The sequence below is a fragment of the Moschus berezovskii genome, chromosome 25 (genome assembly GCF_049115385.1).
Source record: "Moschus berezovskii isolate FMDL1 chromosome 25, NW_MosBer_1.0, whole genome shotgun sequence".
Lineage (NCBI taxonomy): Eukaryota > Metazoa > Chordata > Mammalia > Artiodactyla > Moschidae > Moschus > Moschus berezovskii.
The window spans coordinates 10,004,463-10,024,582 of record NC_142484.1 but is presented as its reverse complement, the minus strand read 5'-3'; the positions used below and the strand labels follow the sequence as shown (position 1 = coordinate 10,024,582).

The 20,120-nt window shown below is 48.3% G+C and overlaps 1 long non-coding RNA gene across 1 annotated transcript; it reads right to left on the bottom strand.

The window, feature by feature from the left end:
* Positions 1-1,792: 1,792 nt before the first annotated feature.
* LOC129548872 (uncharacterized) lies at positions 1,793-18,234 on the bottom strand. Its single transcript, XR_008684412.2, has 2 exons — positions 6,348-18,234; positions 1,793-2,116 (listed from the first exon to the last, which is right to left on the bottom strand). It is a non-coding gene; the product is annotated as an uncharacterized LOC129548872 (long non-coding RNA).
* Between the last annotated feature and the right edge of the window lie 1,886 nt (positions 18,235-20,120).

The window sequence follows — 20,120 nt, the reverse complement described above, 5'->3', positions numbered from 1 at the left end:
GGAAGGCGGATTCCTAACCACTGGACCGCCAAGGAAGTCCCTCCACCAACGTGCTTCTGGTTGCAGCTGTCTGGAGGCTCGGTTAGTGTGCTGCCACCCCTGGGAGAGGGAACTCTTATACTGCGTCCCTCAGGCAGGTCCTGAGGCTACAGAGCCACGAGGTATACCCGGGCAGGGCTGTCTAAGGACAACCAGCACCCACTTCTCATCAGTCCCCCAACCCAGGGGGATGGGGCAGAAAGTAGAGCAAAGGGCCCATGTCCTAATGCTACCAGCCCAGGACAGACCATCTTCCCGGCAGGCAGACCGCCTTCCTCGGGTGACACTTCCCACATAACCATGCAGCACACACGTTAATATTGAAACAGGCAACAAACCCATGCTCCTCCCACCTCCCCAGACTCTAGTCTCCCCTTTCCAAAGAGTCACCTGAAGACCCAAGCTCCATCCTCCAAGTCCTATGTAACATCTGAGACATAGCTATATGTTTTTTTTAATTCATTATTTTATCTAAAATTCAAACTTAACCAGGCGTCTTGCATTGATCTTATGGGAAAACCCAAACAAACTTTTTGACCAACCTAATATTGTTATATGCAAAATCTGGCAACTTTAAGATTCCTTCAAGGCTCAGCTCCTGGGATTTCCCTGGTGGTCCAGTGGTTAAGCATCCACCTTCCAATGCAGGGGATTTGGGTTCGAACTCTGGTCAAAGAACTAAGATCCCACATGCCGAGGGACAGCTAAGCCCACGTGCCTTAACTACAGAGCCCACGGGCTCTGGAGCCCATACACCAAAACTAGGACCTGAAGCAGTCAAAAAACAATACAATAAATAAATAAAACTTAAAATATATATATATATATATATATATATATATATATATATCTTTGTAAAAAAAAGCAAAACCAAACTCAGCTCCTGGACTCTTCCTCTAGTGGAGAAGTTAAGACCAGTGTGGAAACTAAGACTGTAGATTAAGGACATTACAGGAATGGAGAGCCTTTTTATTCCTCCTTTCTTCTTCCAAGTGGGACCACACTGATAACCAAATGGTGCCAGGGAGGTAACCCTGACTCCCAAAGTCAGGGCCATCACTCTCTGTCCAACCTGTTGGAGGAAGGCAAGCACTTTGTGGGCAGGAAGTTCTGACCAAAGTCATCAACACATTCCAAAAATTCAGAAACTCACTCTTTCCTTCTTCTTTCTTGTTTCTCATAAAGATGACATTAGCCAATGAAACCGGATTCTTTGAACCCACAAACCCATCTGAAATGTATTCACTTCACGATCGATAAATTTCAAGACCTGATTATTCTGCAATTGCATTGACGTTGAAGATGTTAAATATTAACCCAATAACCAAAAATATATCTTTTGATATCTACACCGTAGACAAGAATTTCAGACTGTACCCCAGTGACCCGAAACTTTGAAAAATTCTTTGCCTAAAGAAATGTACCGAATGACGTGTTGAAAATATTGATTGTGTGTGTGTGTGTAGACTAATAAACGCCGGGAGATGGGGAAGGACAGGGAAGCCTGGTGAGCTGCAGTCCATGGGATAGCAACAACAAAGAAGAAAAAGTGGGAGAGGGGAAGGGAAGAAAGATGGAGAAAGAAATGAGAGGAAGAGAGAAGGAGTTGATGTTCTGTGTCTCCATTACTTGGGGGCAGAAGTCAGATACTGACTCTGAAAAACAGTGCCAGACAGTTGCTGCCTGCAGTCAACATGCCCAGCGATTTTAACAACGCCGGGGGAGGCAGTAGTGAAAAGGTTGACTCAGCATAGATGCTTGACAGATGTTTATTGGGTAAATAAGCGAGGAACCATCACCTAAGCCCTGTCACCAAAGCCCACTCTGGTTGCAAACCCGCTCCCCTGGGAAGGGACGAAATGCACCAGAAAGAGCCCGCGCTCAGCAGTCCCGCCTCTAGAACTGGCTGGGGCGCTAAAAGCCACCTCGTGGAAGGTATTCCTTTAACTAACTGCAGGTGTTTGTTTCCTTTGGCACTTCGATATGTAATTTCCCATTTTTAGAACAATGCTCCAAAGAACCGTCACAAAAACAACCTTCGGAGGGGCCGGATTTCTTCCTGGCCTCGGCTACAGCCCTGTAAAACAACAATAACAGAGGGAATTTTATTCAAAACATGGTTTGCATCTCTCCATGAAATCAGGAGGGCTTTCTAGTTAACTGTGCACAGGCTGAAGGAAAAAAATGCTCCCCCACCCCTTGGAAGAGCATCCTAACAAATGCTTGCCTTTGGGAGGGGTCAGTTTGGAATCTGTTTTGGTCCTGTGGAATCTGTTTTGGTCCTGACACGCCTCCCTCTGCGGGTTCCCATGTGGCAGGGGTAGAAAGGAAGCCCGGAGAAAGGCAGGGTCTGTCCTTCGGGTGCCCCGAGCAAGTCTGAGGCCAGGGAGGACAGTGTGTTCTTGAGAACGTGCCAACAGCAGGCCGAAGGTGGTGAGGAACCGGGGCGGGCTGAGATGCACGACCTCTGGGCTTAGCCATTGAGGAATCTCTCATCATCGTCTCCAAACCAACTTTCTTCCTGCTTCCTACACGCCAGAGAGGAGCTCCCAGACTTGAGTCCTCACTCCCCGTTTGCCGTCTACCTGCACCGTCCTTCCATCCCACCCCCTCCACCCTGAGGTGCATCCAACTCATCTCTACCTGTGGCCGAGCTGATTTCACCTCCCACGTGGGTCTGCACACCCCACCTTCCTCCTATAACCCCCCTGCTCAAGAATGTTCCACGACATCAGTTCCTCTAGAAAATGTCCAGCCTTCTTGGTGGACCGGTCTTCCTTTCCAACTTGATCTTCCACTGTCTCAGCATAACTCTGAGGCACTCACCAAAACGGTGGGCTCACTCTCCCCCAACCCCACCTCCCCTAGGTACCCCCTCCTTCTCCCTCCCCTGACTTAGAATGACCTTGGTTCTCTCTCTAGGTGCAAATCCTGCCCGTTTTTGAAGGGCCACACAAATAGTACCATCTTGCTGATCAGTCTGGTTGAAAATGACCTCCATCCCTTCTCCCTCACTGAAGCACTACGATTCTGCCCCCTTCTTTCTGTATCTCCACTTTGTGAAGAAATCATTAACATAATTTTTTTCCCCAAAACATGTGTTGAATGGTTCAGAGGAGTAAAGTCTTTTTAAGAAGGTTGAGGGACCTCCCTAGCAGTCCAGTCATTAAGATTCCATGCTTCCAATGTAGGGGGTGCAGATTCAATCCCAGGTTGGGAGAACTAAGATCCCACGTGTTGTGCATCGTGGCCAAAAAATTAAAAATAATAACGGTGTTGGAAGGAATTATTAAAAGGGAATCAGTAAAGGGAAAATTCTGACATTTCTACACCCCTCTTCTGAGCGCGTGCTGTGGGGCTGACACTGAGCTGAGCACTTCTTACGTACAACCTCGTTTTACCTGTCAATGAGTCTACAAGGTAAGTACCGCAGTCCCTTGTGTACAGACCAGGAAACAAGGGCTTTGAGAAATTTCCCAAGAGCCTCACAGTTTAAGGGGAGCACAGCTAGAGTTCAAGCTTGGCTTACAACACGGATTGCTATGGCCAATAATCAGTACTTCATTCTCAGAGAATTTACAACACAGAACAGTTAGGATGAACTGGCAGGGTAGGAAACCATGAGTTCTTTCTTCTTCTGATTGGAACAGATTCATGGAAAGGATGCATAAAAGGGATTTTAAAAAGAAGAAAAAGGGATTTGAGTTCCTGGACTCTCAGGATACATGATGAAGTTCTCTATATGCTATGCTGTGCTAAGTCACTTCAGTCGTGTCCAACTCTGTGACCCTGTGGACTGTAGCCCTCCCAGTTCCTCTGTCCATGGGATTCTCCAGGCAAGAATACTGGAGCGGGCTACCGTGCCCTCCTCCAGGGGATCTTCTCAAACCAGGGATGGAACCCGCGTCTCTTGCATTGGCAGATGGGTTCTTTACCACTCGTGCCACCTGGAAAGCCCCCAAATTCTCTGTAAGATATGGCATCTAAGGACTTCCCTGGTAATCCAGCAGTTAAGATTCCGTGATTCCAATGCAGGGGGTATGGGTGTGATCCCTGGGCAGCAGCAAGAGTTCTGATTGTGGAGTTCAAGTTCTACCCCTGCACCTACCAGCTGGGAGTCTCAGACAAGCTAGTGAACCTCCCTAAGCCTCAGTTTCCTTATCTGTGAAATGAGCATAGTTACCTGGCCAAAGGAGACTTTGGGTGGATGAAGTGAAATAATCTATATGAAGCTCCTGGTACATATAAGGTGTTTAATACATTATTATTGCTGTTATTACTTCCCTTGGACATGAGAATTTGCATTCTTTTTCATTTTTTTTAAACCAAAGCATCACATGTAAAAAGTACATAAAATGCATTCATCTACTTGATAATCATCTAATTTTATATGCTTGATAATCATCTACATTTATATGCACGTATATACCCACCACCCCAGTCCGTATACAAACGATTTCTGTCTCCCTCCAAAGTTCCCTCCTGCACCTTCTCATTCCATACGCCCACCAAACACAACCATCATCAGACTCATCATAGTTTCTCTTTGCTTCTCCCTGAACTTCAGATGTCCAGCCAAAGCTATGTTTTTTCCAATACTCATGTATGGATGTGCTGCTGCTGCTGCTGCTGCGTCACTTCAGTCGTGTCCAACTCTGTGTGGCCCCATAGACGGAAGCCCACCAGGCTCCCCTGTCCCTGGGATTCTCCAGGCAAGAACACTGGAGTGGGTTGCCATTTCCTTCTCCAATGTGTGAAAGTGGAAATTGAAGTCGCTCAGTCTTGTCCGACCCTTAGCGACCCCACGGACTGCAGCCTACCAGGCTCCTCCATCCATGGGATTTTCTAGGCAAGAGTACTGGAGTGGCTTGCCATTGCCTTCTCCAGTATGGATGTGGGGTTGGACTAAAAAGAAAGTCGAGCCCCAAAGAATTGATGCTTTTGAACTGTGGTGTTGCAGAAGATTCTTGAGAGTCCCTTGGACTGCAAGGAGATCCAACCAGTCAGTCCTAAAGGAAATCAGTCCTGAATATTCATTGGAAGGACTGATGCTAAAGCTGAAACTCCACTTAAAAAAGACTTTACTTTGGCCACTTAATGCAAAGAACTGACTCATCGGAAAAGACCCTGATGCTGGGAAAGATTGAAGGCGAGAGGAGAAGGGGACGACAGAGGGTGAAATGGTTGGATGGCATCACTGACTCGATGGACAGGAGTTTGGGCAAGCTCTGGGAGTTGGTGATGGACAGGGAAGCCTGGTGTGCTGCAGTCCATGGGGTCGCAAAGAGTCGGACACGACTGAGCGACTGGACTGAACTGCACTGCACTTCGGATGAATGGATTCAGACACGGTGCAATCTGTCATGGTTGCGTGTGTGGCACTCCATCGTATGACTACCACAATCAGTGTCTCCAGTCTTCTATTGATGGGACTGGGCAGTAGCTCCTTTGAACACTGCATATAATCTGGGTCAGCCCAGGCACTGGATATATATACCTGTGAGTGGAATTACTGGATTCAAAAGTAGGCATAGCTTTACGTTTACTAGAATCTGCCAGTTTTCCTAAGAGGCTATGCTATTTCTATATCCCCCTCAGCAACGCATGGTAGTTTCGGTGGTTGCATGTCTTCCATGGCACCTGGCGTTCACTCTTATTTTAGTATTTCTGGTGGCTGTGTACAGGTATCTCTTTGTGGTTTTAATTTGCATTTTCCTGATGAGTAATGATATTGAGCCCCTTTTCATAGTTTATTGGCCATCTGTACATTCTCTTCTGTGAGCGTCTGTAAGGTTTTTGCTCAGTTTTTATCAGGTTGTTTGCCTTTTTCTTATTGATTTATAGTGGTTCTTCATTTACTCTGGAAATGATGTATGTACAGATATATATGTTGCAGCTATCTTCTTCCAAAACTGAGACACCGTTTCATGTTTTTAAAGTTGGCTTTTAAACATTTATTTTTTTACTGGAAGTTGATTTACTATGTTATGTTAGTTTCAGGTGTACAGCAAAGTGATTCAGATTTTTTTAATATACTTTTCCATTATAGGTTATTATGAAATATTGAGCATAGTTCCCTGTGCTATACAGTAGGTCTTCGTTGGTCATCTATTTGATACATAGCAATGTATGTCTGTCAGTCCCAAACTCCTAATTTGTCCCTCCCTCCCTTTCCCCTTTGATAACTAAAAGTTTGTTTTCTATGTCTGTGAGTCTATTTCCATTTGATAAATAAGTTCACTTGTAACATTTTTTTAGATTCCATATATAAGTGATAACATATATTTACGTTTCTTTGTCTGACTTACCTCACTTAGTTTGATAATCTCTAGGTTATCCACGAATCTGCAAATGGCATTATTTCATTCTTTTTTATGGCTGAGTAATATTCCATTGTGTGTATATACTGCATCTTCTTTAGCCATTCATCTGTCAATAGACACTTAGGTTGCTTCCATGCCTTGGCTTTTATGAATAAGGCTGCTACGAACATTGGGGGTGCACTATCTTTTCTAATTAGAGTTTTCCTCTTTTCATCTTTTTAACAGTGCTTTTGATGAATGGCAACCCACTCCAGTATTCCTGCCTGGAAAATTCCATGGACTGAGGAGCTTGGTAGACTGCAGTCCATGGGGTCGAAAAGAGTCGGACACGACTGAGCAACTTCACTTTCACTTTTACTTGATGAAGAGAAGCTTTTAATTTTGATGAAGTCCAATGTATCTACTTTTCTTCTGTGGTTAAGAAGTGCTTTTTGGTGTTCTCTTTTAGAAATGTTTGCCCACCTCCACAGTCATGAAGTCACTCTATGTTAATCTCCTTTAATAACCTCATGTTCGTGGTATCTTCCTGTCGAGTTGGAGATTGATTGTTAATTCAATGAGGAGCAAAGTTCTTACAGGAAAAATTAATGAAGCATGACCGGCTCACGTGATAACGCTCAGGCGGTAATGACGGCCTAGGTCTTGGGACCGTCCAGCCTGCTCCTTGGTGGCATCAACAGGCACCCTTGCTGACTGGCTGCGCTGCTGAGATCTCACTGGAGGAGCCCCTAAGAGAGGAGCTGCACCTCTTAAAGTGAATCACAGAGGAGACGGCAGTCCCCCTCAGTGGGCCCAGCAACTCACACTCACAGCCCCCACGGTGACCACCTTGCAAGCACATCCTTCTCTTCCCCTTTAAAAACCTTTTCCCCATGCATTTCTTTTGCTCCCTGAAATTTCCCTTTCATTGTCATTTGTCTAGCCATTTATCAACTGGGGGCATTTGTTATACGACGTTTGTCTTTTACATCATTTCTTCCCTTCTGTCTCTCCATCCCTAAAAGCAGCATTTCTCAGCCTCAGTGCCGTTTTCACTTTGGACCAGATACTCCTATGGTGGTGGGTGGGGGTCTCCACACTGGAGGATGCAGGACTCTCCCTGTTTCTCTTTTTCCTACCTTTCTTCTCCCTGTCAATCAAGAAACCCACGGGAAAAGTGAGGGGGTGGCTGGGAGGTGAATCATAGCTTTTTCAAGCTCACAGGGGCCTCAGATATGATCTAGTGCAACCCCCGCTTTTACAGATGAGGAAACGGATCTGAGTGGGGGAGGGGAAGGATGCATCAGAGACGAATAAGGGGTGGGTTGGGGGAAGGGAAGGCAAGTGCCAGGCCACAGAGGAAATCAAAATTCCAGGGCCTGAAGCAGAATTTCCAGTCCCACCAGGGAACATGGGATTGCTTCCCACAGCTCCTTTCTCTCTCCAAGCCACGAGTCCCATTCCAGAAACAACCCAGCACTGGTCAGATGGAGGTGCAGAACCAGAATCAACAAGCGCCCAGCGTGGGGTCAGGAGTGCCGGTCCCTGGCAGCCCATGCCAGCGCTTCCAGTGGACATAGATGACCACAGTTTCAGCGAGGGTGTTTCATGATGACTAATGCTAGAAGTCATATATATGACTAACCTTAGCTTAATCCTATAATTATGAGGGAACTGAAAGTCAGGCCACATGGCCACACCTGGCCCGGTGGAGAAGTTACAGAGCAAGAGATCCATGAGAGCAGGAGGGAGCCCTGAGACCGTGTCAGTCCTGGCCTGTCTCCAGGCAGATGACTTGGGAGAGCCCTCGCTCAGAATCTCCCAAGTCACATGGTAGGTGTTAACACATGTTGAGCGCTTACTATGCCCTGGACATTGTTCTAAACAGCCTGCGAATACATGAATTCAGTCCCTCCTCCCCCAGCCTCCGAAGGAGACACTGTCATTCTCCCACGTTGGAGATGCTGAGACAGGTCCCAGGGAAACCTTGGTCAAGCATCGGGGTGCTCTCCTGGACCATCTTTATGGGGTCACAGGGCAACACCAATCACTCCCCTCCTACTGTAGCCCGTGTCAACCTCACCCCCTCAGACAGGTGTGAAGGCACTCTGGTGTGTAAGTGCCTATCCCTGTGGATACATATCTGTCCCTGTGGATATACAGTGGAATACTACTCGGCCATACGAAAGAACATGATGATGCCATTTGTGCAATATGGACGGACCTAGAGACTATTATCATACTAAGTGAAGGGAGTCAGAGAAAGACAAATACCATAGGATATCACTTATACGTGGAATTTTAAATGTGATAGAAACAAGCTTATTTACAAAATAGAAACAGACTCACAGGCATAGGAAAAAAACAAACCTATGGTTACCAAAGGGGGCAGGGGTGGGGGAGGAATAAATTAGGAGTTTGGGATTAGCAAGTACAAACTACCATATTTAAAATAGATAAACAACAAGGTCTTACTATATAGCATGGAACTATATTCAGTATCATATAATAAACCATAATGGAAAAGAATAGGAAAAAGAATATATATTTATATATATAACTGATCACTTGGCTTTGTACCAGAAACTAACACAATATTATAAATCAACTATACTTCAGTTTAAATTTTTTTAAATAAAAATAAATTAAAGGGAGTTCCCTGTTGGTCTGGTGGTTAGGATTCTGCACTCTCACTGCTGAGGGCCCAGATTAAATCCCAGGATGGGGAACTGAGATCCCAAAAGATGAGTGTCATGGCCAAAATTAATAAACAGTAAATCAAATGTAAATTTAAATAAATAATCTTTTTAAAAAGCCTACGCCAAGAACCTACACAAAGCCCTGAGTGGTGCTCAAGATTTTAGTGGGACATGATGAACATTTTTACTTTAGCAGTTATGAATTTGTTTCAGTGCTTACTAGAAAACCAAGTTTCATTTATGATGGTGATATAAAGATTTTTTTGTAATTAAATGTAAGTTTTTAAATTTATTTTCTTAATTAATTTATTACCCTCACGCTGCTCTAGGTCTGGGCTGCTGCTCGCGGGCTTCTCATTACCACGACTTCTCTTATTGCCGAGCACCAGCTCTGGAGCACAGGCTCAGCGCTGTGGCGCCCCGGCTTAGTTGCTCCACAGCACATAGGATCTTCCTGGACCAGGGATCAAACCAGCGTCCCTTGCATCGCAACTCGGATTCTTAACCACCAGACCACCAGTTAAGTATGCTGTGCTCAGTCGTGTCCGACTCTTTTGTGACGCCATGGATGGTAGCCCACCAGGCTCCTCTGTCCACGGGATTCTCTAGGCAAGAATACTGGAGTGGGTTGCCATTTCCTTCTCCAGGGGAATCTTCCCCACCCAGGGATCGAACCCTGCATCTCTTGGGTCTCCTGCATTGGCAGGCGGATTCTTTACCACTGTGCCACCTGGGAAGCCCTAAATGTAAGGTTTTTTAAATAAACCTACTTAAAGACAGCTATTAAACAAATAGCAAATGATGGCGTGTGGATGTGACAGAAATTCTGATGATAGCACTGGAGTGACTTACGTATGGGCAAGCCTGCTCAAGTCTCGTCACATCTTGAGAACAGCTGACCCCTGCCAGAGCCCCTTGAAGACCTGGGCTGTCCCCTCACTCCTCTTATTCCCACCTGCCATCCTCAGAGCCTCTTTTTCAACAGCCTTAAAGATCAGGGTCAAATAGCTCTCCGCCATCTCTGCCCCTTTCCACATGTGGGTCACTATTTTAGGATTCTGTTTTCTGGTGATGAAAGAGTAACCCAGCAAGGCTGATAAATATACTCAAATCCACAAGTAAGAGGCCAAGTGTGACGACAGAAAGGAATGAGGAAACCCCACCCCATTTTCTTTGGACGGGTCCTGGGCGTTCTGTCCCCAGCTGGACTTCTGAGGCTGGGGCCGTGCCAGCCCCGGGGGTCCTCCACTGAGGGTCTCGCCCCAGCACTGTTCTGTGAGCTGGATGATGTGCCCAAAGACCCTGCCCTCTCCCCCCTCTTCCTGGGGGCATGGTGGCAGGAGCAGCCTCGTGGCTCCAGTCTCGAGAGCCTACAGGGAGTCCCGTGGGTTCGACAGCCCGCTCTGCTCAGCCAGCCTCCGATGGTACTGCTTTCCTGGTGGGACACGAAGGACTGTCCTTCCTGGGCAAATAGGGAACGTTTTCAGAGAACACTCGTAAATGAGATCGGAAGGACTCACTCCAAGCCCCAGGGATATGACAAATAACAGGAGGGGATTCGAACCAGCCACCAAACCCCACCGTCCCCAGAGATTTCTCAGAAGATGGGAATCAGATGTCATTGGCCTGCAAGTGTCTGGCTGGCTCCTGGGCGCCACCTCCCCCAGAGCTGGGTGGGTGCCCAGCCGAGGAAGCCTGAGCCTCTCAGGGCATTGTTCTCTTGCTGAGGAGGATCTCGAAAGCAGAAGGAAATTAGAAACAACCACACAATGAATACCAGATTCTCCTCTCTCCCCGCTTCAGCTGCCAGGAGATTAAGCAGCAGGGCTGGCTGACAGCACACCCCACCCAGCAGCTGCGGGCCCTCTAGGACGTCCTCTCTACGGGAAGGGCTGGTCCCCCAGGCCTCTCTGTTCCCTCCTGCTGCCCACAGTGTCCATTTTCCTCCTGCAGCGAGATGCTGGTGGTTCCTCGAGGGCACAGCTGGAGCTTCCTTCCCACAAGGCACAGCAGGGACAATCTACAGGCACCCTGTGTTTGTTGATTGAGTGACTGATTCCCTCTGGGCACCCGTCTAAGCACTTCCCAGGTGTAAACTCATTGATTCTCCCCATAGCCACCCTGTGGGGGAGAAATTATCATGAGTCCCCTCTTAGAGATGATGAAGTGGGGTCCAGGCAACCCAGCCAACGGGGCAGGACTGACCCAATGTGGCAGCTTTGACGGGCTCAGACCATCCTGCTCCTCACTTCTCACCAACGTCAGCCTCCCCCAGTGACTCCGTGAGATGTGCATGAAGCCCAAAGTCCTACCCCAGGTGCTGGATAAGGAGGGTGATCCCTGGACAGATGTGTCCCCTTCAGAACCCACACCCCAGAGACAGCATGGGCTGGGGATGGACATGAAGGAGTTTTTGAGGAGGTGTCAATCTTACCAACTCAGCATCCGCACACTCCTGCTAAGAACTTTTCCTTAAAAATGCATTTTTTTTTCCAGTTGGGGCTAATATTCATTTTAACATAATGTTGTGTTATATGCCACCTACGTAAGCAGACACGAGCCTCCAATGTTGTGGAATACTGAGCTCATGCCTCTAGTCAAACTGCTGTTTGCTTTCTGCTGCAGCCATAGCTACGATTGGAATAAACAGAGGAGAGAGGTTTGGCTCCCAGTCCTACGAGCTGGGCGCTGTGCCACCATTCCCCCAAACAAAGGGGAAAGATGCCAGGAGTGACAGACCAGGGCTAATGGGGAAGAAAAACGCTCTTCTATTCCAGGGGCTTCTGAGCAGGGTCACAACTCCCCAGAGAGGGGTGGGGAGGGGGCAGGGAGGCATTCCTTTAACCCTTGTATGGAGCCAGCAAGTTTTCTAACTGTGGGCAGCGGAGGGAGGAGCCGGGCGCCATGACCCACAGCCCTGCACATGATGTCAGGCTTGGAAGGTGCCAGCGAATCCCAGCTTGTCCCTGATGGGCCTGGACCTGGATCCCAAGTCATCTCTGTCCAGCCTGGGGCTCTCGCTGTCCACCCTGCTGGCCATTGGCTTCAGGATCTGACAGCCCCATGCTGTGTGTGCAGTGACCTCTGCCCTCGGGATCGTACTGTGTAGTAGCCATGCCTCTGACCATGTCCTGGGCTGCTGTGTCCATCTGAACAAGAAAACCCAAGGGCAGGCTTTGTGCTTGGACTCTCCAGTGTACGATCACGCAAGTGTGATCTGTTTCTTTAGAGTCTGGTATGTTGTTGTTTTTCAGTTGCTAAGTCAGGTCCGACTCTTTGCAACCCCACGGACTCCAGGCTCCTCTGCCCTTCACTATCTCCTGGAGTTTGCTCAAATTCCAACTCCATTGAGTCGGCAGTGTTATCTAACCGTCTCATCCTCTCCGGCTCCCTTCTCCTTTTGCCTTTAATCTTTCCCAGCATCAGGGTCTTTTCCAATGAGTCAACTCTTCGCATGAAGTGGCCAAAGTATTGGAGCTTCAGCATCAGTCCTTCCAATGGATAATCAGGGTTGATTTCCTTTAGGATTGACAGGCACGATCTCCTTGCCAGTCCAAGGAGATCTCTCGAGAGTCCATTATATCAAATGTTATGACAAAGGTTGATGTAAAGATCAGGGTTATGGATTCAATTTCTAAATGAGCCCGTGGTCATATCAAGGGAAATAAGGAAACTTCATCCCACCAGGGGTCTTCACCATCCTGCCCGCCTGCAGTCTCAGAAGGCATCTGAGTCTTTTCAGAAAAACCTCCCCTGTGTTCCACTAACAGCCCACACCTCTTGTACACTGATCTCACCCCCAGGTTTCTTTCAGGGCACAGGAATCAACTTCAATCTTTCTTCAAAATCTTTCTCTCTCTCCTGCTGGCTTCTTCCGCTTTGCCTATGCACACCTTCAAGTATGCTTCGAATGAAAATTCAGGCCTCCTGTGTCTGCCTCCTGTGCCCAGAGAGATTCCATCTCTCCTCTTACCTTGAACTCCAAACTTCCAGTAGCCCACTTTCATCTCCTGAACTTCCCCTTGGGATTCCTAAGGCCCCTGCCCTGTACAACGCAGCCTGGCTACTCAATGGGAACTGCCTCTCAAGAGTCACAAAAAGTCTAGAAGCATTGAAGCTCACAGCCACCCCTCAACACCCATTCCATTTGACTTCCTTTTGGCAATGAACCCAACAGAAAAAGATTCTTCCTTGCAAGAGGTACTTGGGGCAAGCACTGCTCGTTGCCTATTCAAAGCCATTTCCCTTCTCCTTAGCTGGCAGAATCCCAGCGTGGTTCAAACACAGGAAGGAGATTCTTTTATTTCAGCTTCCAGTCCAATAGCAACATGGGTCCTTTCTGACCAGTGGGACATAGGTGGAGATCAGCTGGGGTCTTCTGGGGACAACCCCCACCACCACCCACCCCCACAAATAAGAGGGAGACACGAGGACAAGACTGCTGTTTCCTGCTCTGCCCAGGCGGCTCTGTTTCCTGTCTTTGAACTTAGCTGTGTGAAAATGTGATTCCTGAAGCTGAGGGAAGGTCAGGAGGAGCTCGGTGACATTGACCAGAGATCTGCTACTGACTATCTTAACCATGAGAAAAACAATCCCTCTTACTCACAGACACAGAAACAAACTTATGGCTACCAAATGGGCAAGGGGGTGGGCGGAGGGATTAAAAGGCACCTACTCCCTGGAAGGAAAGTTATCACCAACCTAGACGGCATATTAAAAAGCAGAGACATTACTTTGCCAACCAAGATCCGTCTAGTCAAGGCTATGGTTTTTCCAGTGGCCATGTATGGATGTGAGAGTTGGACTGTGAAGAAAGCTGAGCGCCGAAGAATTGATGCTTTTGAATTGCGGTGTTGGAGAAGACTCTTGGAGTCCCTTGGACTGCAAGCAGATCCAACCAGTCCATCCTAAAGGAGATCAGTCCTGGGTGTTCATTGGAAGGACTGATGAAACTCCAATAATTTGGCCACCTGATGTGAACAGCTGACTCATTGGAAAAGACCCTGATGCTGGGAAAGATTGAGGGCAGGAAGAGAAGGGGATGACAGAGGATGAGATGGTTGGATGGCATCACCGACTCAATGGACATGGGTTTCGGTAAACTCTGTGAGTTGGTAATGGACAGGGAGGCCTGGCGTGCTGCAGTTCATGGGGTCACAAAGAGTAGGACACGACTGAGCGACTGAACTGGAACTGGAACTGGAGGGATAAATGAGGAAGCTGGGATTAACATATACACCCTACTGTGTATGAAAGAGATAAGCAACAAGGACCTACTGGACAATTCAGGGAACTCTACTTAATATGATGTAATAACCTATGAAGGAAAAGAATCTGAAAAAGAATATATGTAAATATATTCTGAACCATCACTGGACATATTTGCTGTTAGCTGTAGCCAAAAGGGTCCCCTACCAATGTGTCACACCCCAACTCTTATTGACTCTACCCTCCTATCCCTCATTCTCAAGTCCCCTTGACAGCCCCTCCACCACCCCCTCGAAAATCAGTGTTCTCCTGGCCCTCTGTGTTCCCTAAGTGCATACCCCCATCAGTCACCTGTTCATCAATTCAACAAATACCTGTTGGCACCTTCGATGTGCCAGGTTTCCCTCACAGACTTGACACTCAGGTGGGGAGACAAAAAATAAACAAGATGAGTAAATAAAAATGCCAGTGAGTGCTCTGAGTGACATGACTGGCTAAAGAGGATGTTGAGAAGGATGAGGAGTCTCCTTGGGTCTTGGACAGTGATCAAAGAGGCAGCATTTATGCTGAAGTTTGAAGAATGAGAAGAAGCGGGCCATTCCAGACAGTGGCATGGAGGATGAACCCAAAGAAGGAAAGATTTGGCACGTTATGGGGATCCCAAGGAAGCCAGTGAGGCCAAAGAGACGTGAGAGAGGGGAGGCAGGAAGTCAGATGAAGATTACAGCGGTAGACACTTGTAAGTCACAGGATGGTGGTGGTTGTCATGTTAGGTGCGGTAAGAGGTCATCGGGCAAGAGGATTAGCAATCAAATTTCTGTTCCTAAAAGGTCATCGTGGCTGGGATTTGGAGCCAGAGTGGACGTGGGAACCCCACGTGGACTCGGGAGTCTCCCGGGTGAGAGGCGGTGGTGGCTTGGCCAGGAGGGTGGCAATAGAGGTGGAGGGAGGAGGTGCGTTTCCTCTGCAATGTGGCCCCAAGGTGCGCAGTCTGGGACCTGCTGATGAGCGAGATGCAAGAGAGGACGAAGAGGGAGGCATGGAGAATGACACTCCATTCTCCACCTCGAACACCCGGGAGAACAGTGCCGGTTACTGAGACAGAGAAGCAGGCTCGGGAATGAGGGAGGAAGCCATCCTTGCAGCTCCATTTTGGAAAGGCTGAGTGTGAAATGCCTCAGAGACAGCCAAGTGAAGAGGGCAAAGCTAGGGCTCAAGGAACGGAGAATTTGGAGATGAACAGCCTACACAGGGTCTTTGAAGCCATGAGAATGAATGAGATCCACCAAGTGGAGCATAGTAAGAATAGAATTGCTGTTGTCCGGTCACTACATTGTATCCGACTCTTCTGCGACCCCACGAACCTGGAGATCCCATGGACTGCCAGGTTCCTCTGTCCTTGGGATTTCCCCGGCAAGAATACTGGAGTGGGTTGCCATTTTCATCTCCAGGGGATCTTCCCGATCCAGGGATCCAACCCACATCTCCTTTACTACTGAGCCACCAGTGAAGCTCCAAGAACGCAACAGGGCCATTCAAGTTAGAAATATCATTTCCTTTTCACTTCGTCTCTCTTCTCCTCATGTGTTAGACTGCCACATCTTATCAGTTCTAAACTCAGAACGTGTCTTAAAGCTGTCCTGTCTCCCTTCCCATGGCTGGGGTCCTTCCAGCTCTCCCCTGTCTCCCCTGGAGACTTTCAACCATCTCCTGGCCTCTGATCCCTCCACTTCATCCTTCATTTTGCCACCTGTGGAGTCTGCCTCTGCTCAGCAGGAGCAAAAACGAAACCAGTGAGTCCAGAAGATGACCTCAGAGAAGCTGTCATGGAACAATGCCAGGAGGGAACAGGGTCACCCAGACCTGAGCTGGACAGGCAGCAGCAACAGAAAGAGAGAACCAGGTGCCCAGGTCAGTAACCATGGCAACCAGGGAAGGCGTGGCAGATGCTGGCCGAGCACCCTATTAAAAGTCCATCTCTGGCCGGGGTTGGCTTTATTAGCCCAGTTCCCTTGCACCAGCCCACGTGGCTGCAAACTTAAAGGTGCCGCCCAACAGCCAGCATGCCAGGGGCCCTCTCTAAGGCAGATATCAGCAACAATAACAAAAATACCAATGACTAATGTTTATTGGGCACTTAACCATGTGCCAGGCACTGTGCCAAGTGCTTCACATATAGTCCCTCATTTAATAAAACAACCCTATCTACAAGGCAATTTATCACAGATGCAAACTCTGAGGTTCAGGGAGGTTGAAAAGCGGTCACAGCCAGGGCTTAGGTGCTGGATAGATATGGGTTTGTCCCAGCTGCATGACTGGGCTTTGTGAACTCTGCAGAGAGGGATTAAGTGAGCTAGCTAACTCACGTTAAAGCATTTGGCTCATGCCTATCACAAAGGAAGTGCCTAATACTGATTTTGTGATTGCTATTGTTTTGATGATGCTGAAAACAAAAGTCAGCTGGTGTCATTTCCCTGTATGAAAACCTCCAGTGGCTCCCACTTCCCAAAGATAAGGACACCCGGGTCTCCCCAAAGATAAGGATGCCCGTGTCTCACCGGCTGGCTCCCCCATGCAAAACATCTTTTGGCCATGCCCTGCCACTCATGCTTCCCAAAGGCACCTCTGAGCCTCCACTCCCACTGGTTCTGTGCCCAGAACACCCTCCTTGCCCTTTCCACCAGGGAGGAGGCAGGAAGTTGTCAGAAGAGAGATCCCCAGTTTTCAGCTTATTGGATCCATAGTCTGGGACGTCTCTCTCATACTGGCATCCCAGGCATCTAACATAGCGTCAGTTACTCAGGAGTGCAGACAGATGTAAATATCAAGAGCTCATCACCTTTTTAAAAAGCAGCCATGGAGAAGGTTGGTGAGGAGCTCAGTTCAAGATTCCAGGAAGAGCCAGCATCTCGGACCAGCCCTTCCAGCTGCGGTCAGTGCCACCACCTCCACGTGCCAAGGATGGCTCTCAACTTAATTCTCCTCCAACAAAACTTCAGAACCACCCTGGAAGTGAGATTTCTAAACTGAAGGAAACCTACAACTGAAGGTCTTAAGGGAACACAAGCCCAAAGAACAATGTCTGGGCAGAGAAAGACTGTCCCCTGACCCGCTGTCGCTTCCACGCCACCCCACCCCACCCCCCGCAGCCCAGCTTTCATCTCCAGAGACACACCTCACCTCCACCCCAGGTTCTTGCTCAGCCAGAAACCTGGCAGAAGAGCTGCTAGTGATCGCCTGGAAGGTTTCCTCATTAAGGAGCCTCTCTAGAAGACCAGAGCCTTTTGTTCTCGTTGAGTCATTCAGTCATGTCTGACTCTTTGCGACCCCACGGACTGCAGCACTCCAGGCTTCCCTGTCCCTCACCAACTCCCAGAGCTCGCTCAAACTCATGCCCGTTGAGTCAGTGATGCCATCCAACCATCTCATCCTCTGTCGTCCCCTTCTCTTCCTGCCTTCAATCTTCCCCAGTGTCAGAGTCTTTTCCAATGAGTTGGCTATTTGCATCAGGTGGCCAAAGTATTGGAGCTTCAGCATCAGTCCTTCCAATGAATTTCCAGGGCTGATGTCATTTGGGATTGACTGGCTGGATCTCCTTGCAGTCCAAAGGACTCTCCAGAGTCTTCTCCAACATCACAGCTTGAAAGCATCAATTCTTCAGCACTCTGCCTTCTTTATGGTCCAACTCTCACATCCATACATGGGACTACTGGAAAAACCATAGCTTTGCCTATACAGACCTTTGTTGGAAAAGTAATGTCTCCATATTTTAATATGCTATCTAGATTTGTCATAGCTTTTCTTCCAAGGAGCAAGCTTCTTTTATTTTCATGGCAGAAACCTTTAGTCTCAAAAAAATATGTATCTTACAGGTTGGATGGCATGGGGAACCTTAGTTTCCCAAGTGAAGTGAAGTCACTCAGTCATGTCCGACTCTTTGCAATCCCATGGACTGTAGCCCACCAGGCTCCTCAGTCCATGGAGTTTTCCAGGCAAGAGTACTGGAGTGGGTTGCCACTTCCTTCTCCAGGAGATCTTCCCAACCCAGGGATCGAACCCAGGTCTCCCGCACTGCAGGCAGACACATTACCATCTGAGCCACTTGATAGTTTCCCAACTAGGGATCAAACCCATGCCCCCTGCAGTGGGAACATGAAGTCTTTACCACTGGACTGCCAGGGAAGTCCTGCAATTAATATATTCTTAAAAAGCCTGCAGGTAGACCTCTGGTGGCTCAGATGGTAAAAAATCTGCCTGCAATGCAGAAGACCCAAGTTTGATCCCTGGCTCAGGAAGATCTCCTGGAGAAGGAAATGGCTACCCACTCCAGTATTCTTGCCTGGAGAATCCCACGGACTGAGGAGCCTGGCGGGCTACAGTCCATGGGGTCACAAAGAGTCAGACACGACTGAGCGAGCACGGGCAGATCACACACCCCACTTTGAGGAGAGTAAAAACAATAAGAGATAATATCTATTAAGCCCTGCCTGCATGCCCAGTATTTCACAGTTACAATACCACCTTATCTGTACGACAGCACTGCCATGAGCACTGCTTTATTGCCCCCATTTTTAGCCAGGGGGAAACTGAGGCTAGAGAACAGCTTGTAAGCAGCAGCAGGAGGAGGAGGAGCTGGGACTGGATGCAGGCAGCCTCTCTCAGGAGCCAGAGGTCTTACCCACTGCCTGCAGAGGGGGCTATGATTCCATGAGTCCATGGTTTGGGGGTCTGTTGATACCTATAGTTTCTTATTAGCTGCTATTATCTGGGGGAGTCACTGGAAAAGACCCTGATGCCGGCAAAGATTGAAGGCAGGAGGAGAAGGGGACACAGAGGATGCGATGGTTGGATGGTGTCACCAACTCAATGGACATGAGTTTGAGCAAGCTCTGGGAACTGGTGATGGACAGAGGAGCTGGGCGGGCTACTGTTCATGGGGTCGCAAAGAGTCAGACACAACTGAGTGACTGAACTGAACTGGGGAAGGTAGGAAGGAATTGTCAGAATAGTCCCCTCTCGTTAGAGCCATCACAGCCCGCCATATGTTTTTATCTTGAAGACCTGGCCAGTCAATAGCAGAGCCAGGATGTGAACACAGAACTTGGCATTGCACCACTGCCTTCCATGAAGGTTACAGTCTGGTGTCCACAGGAGGTTTCGGCTCACCCAGAGGAGTGGGGACTGGAGGAGCCTGGAACTGGGAGGTGTAGTTTGAATTCTAGGTCTGGGTGTAGGCACTCTGATCCCAGAACACATCTCAGCAATTGGATTGTGTCAAAACACACTGCCAAGTGCACAGTCGGAAAGGTCCAAGTTAACTCTGAGACTACCAAAGGCCTTGGAAAGAATGCCATCTTCCACCGCCCGCCAGCACCCTCAGAATGATCACAAACAAAGAAGCTATCAAAAACCAAACCGTCATGAAATCTAGAAAGATGGTGCTGATGAACCTATTTGCAGGGTATCTATGGAGACACACACGTAGAGAACAGACAGGGCCAGGGAGCAGGGCAGGGAGGAAGGAGAGGGTGGGACGTGTGGAGAGAGTAACACGGAAACTTACATTACCATATGCAAAGTAGATAGCCAATGGGAATTTGCTGTATGACTCAGGGAACTCAAACGGGGGCTCTGTGGAGGGGTGGGATGGGGAGGGAAGTGGGCTGGATGTTCAAGAGGGAGGGGACATAGGTGTACCTATGGCTGATTCACTTCGATGTTTGGCAGAAACCAACACAATCCTATAAAGCACTTACCCTTCAGTTAAAACCTAAAAAAAAAAAAAAAAATTGAAATTACAACAAGAGACGTGAAGAAGGAGCTGCCTTTGCCACTTTATCCTTTGGCGGTAGGGAACAAGGGAGCATCCCTG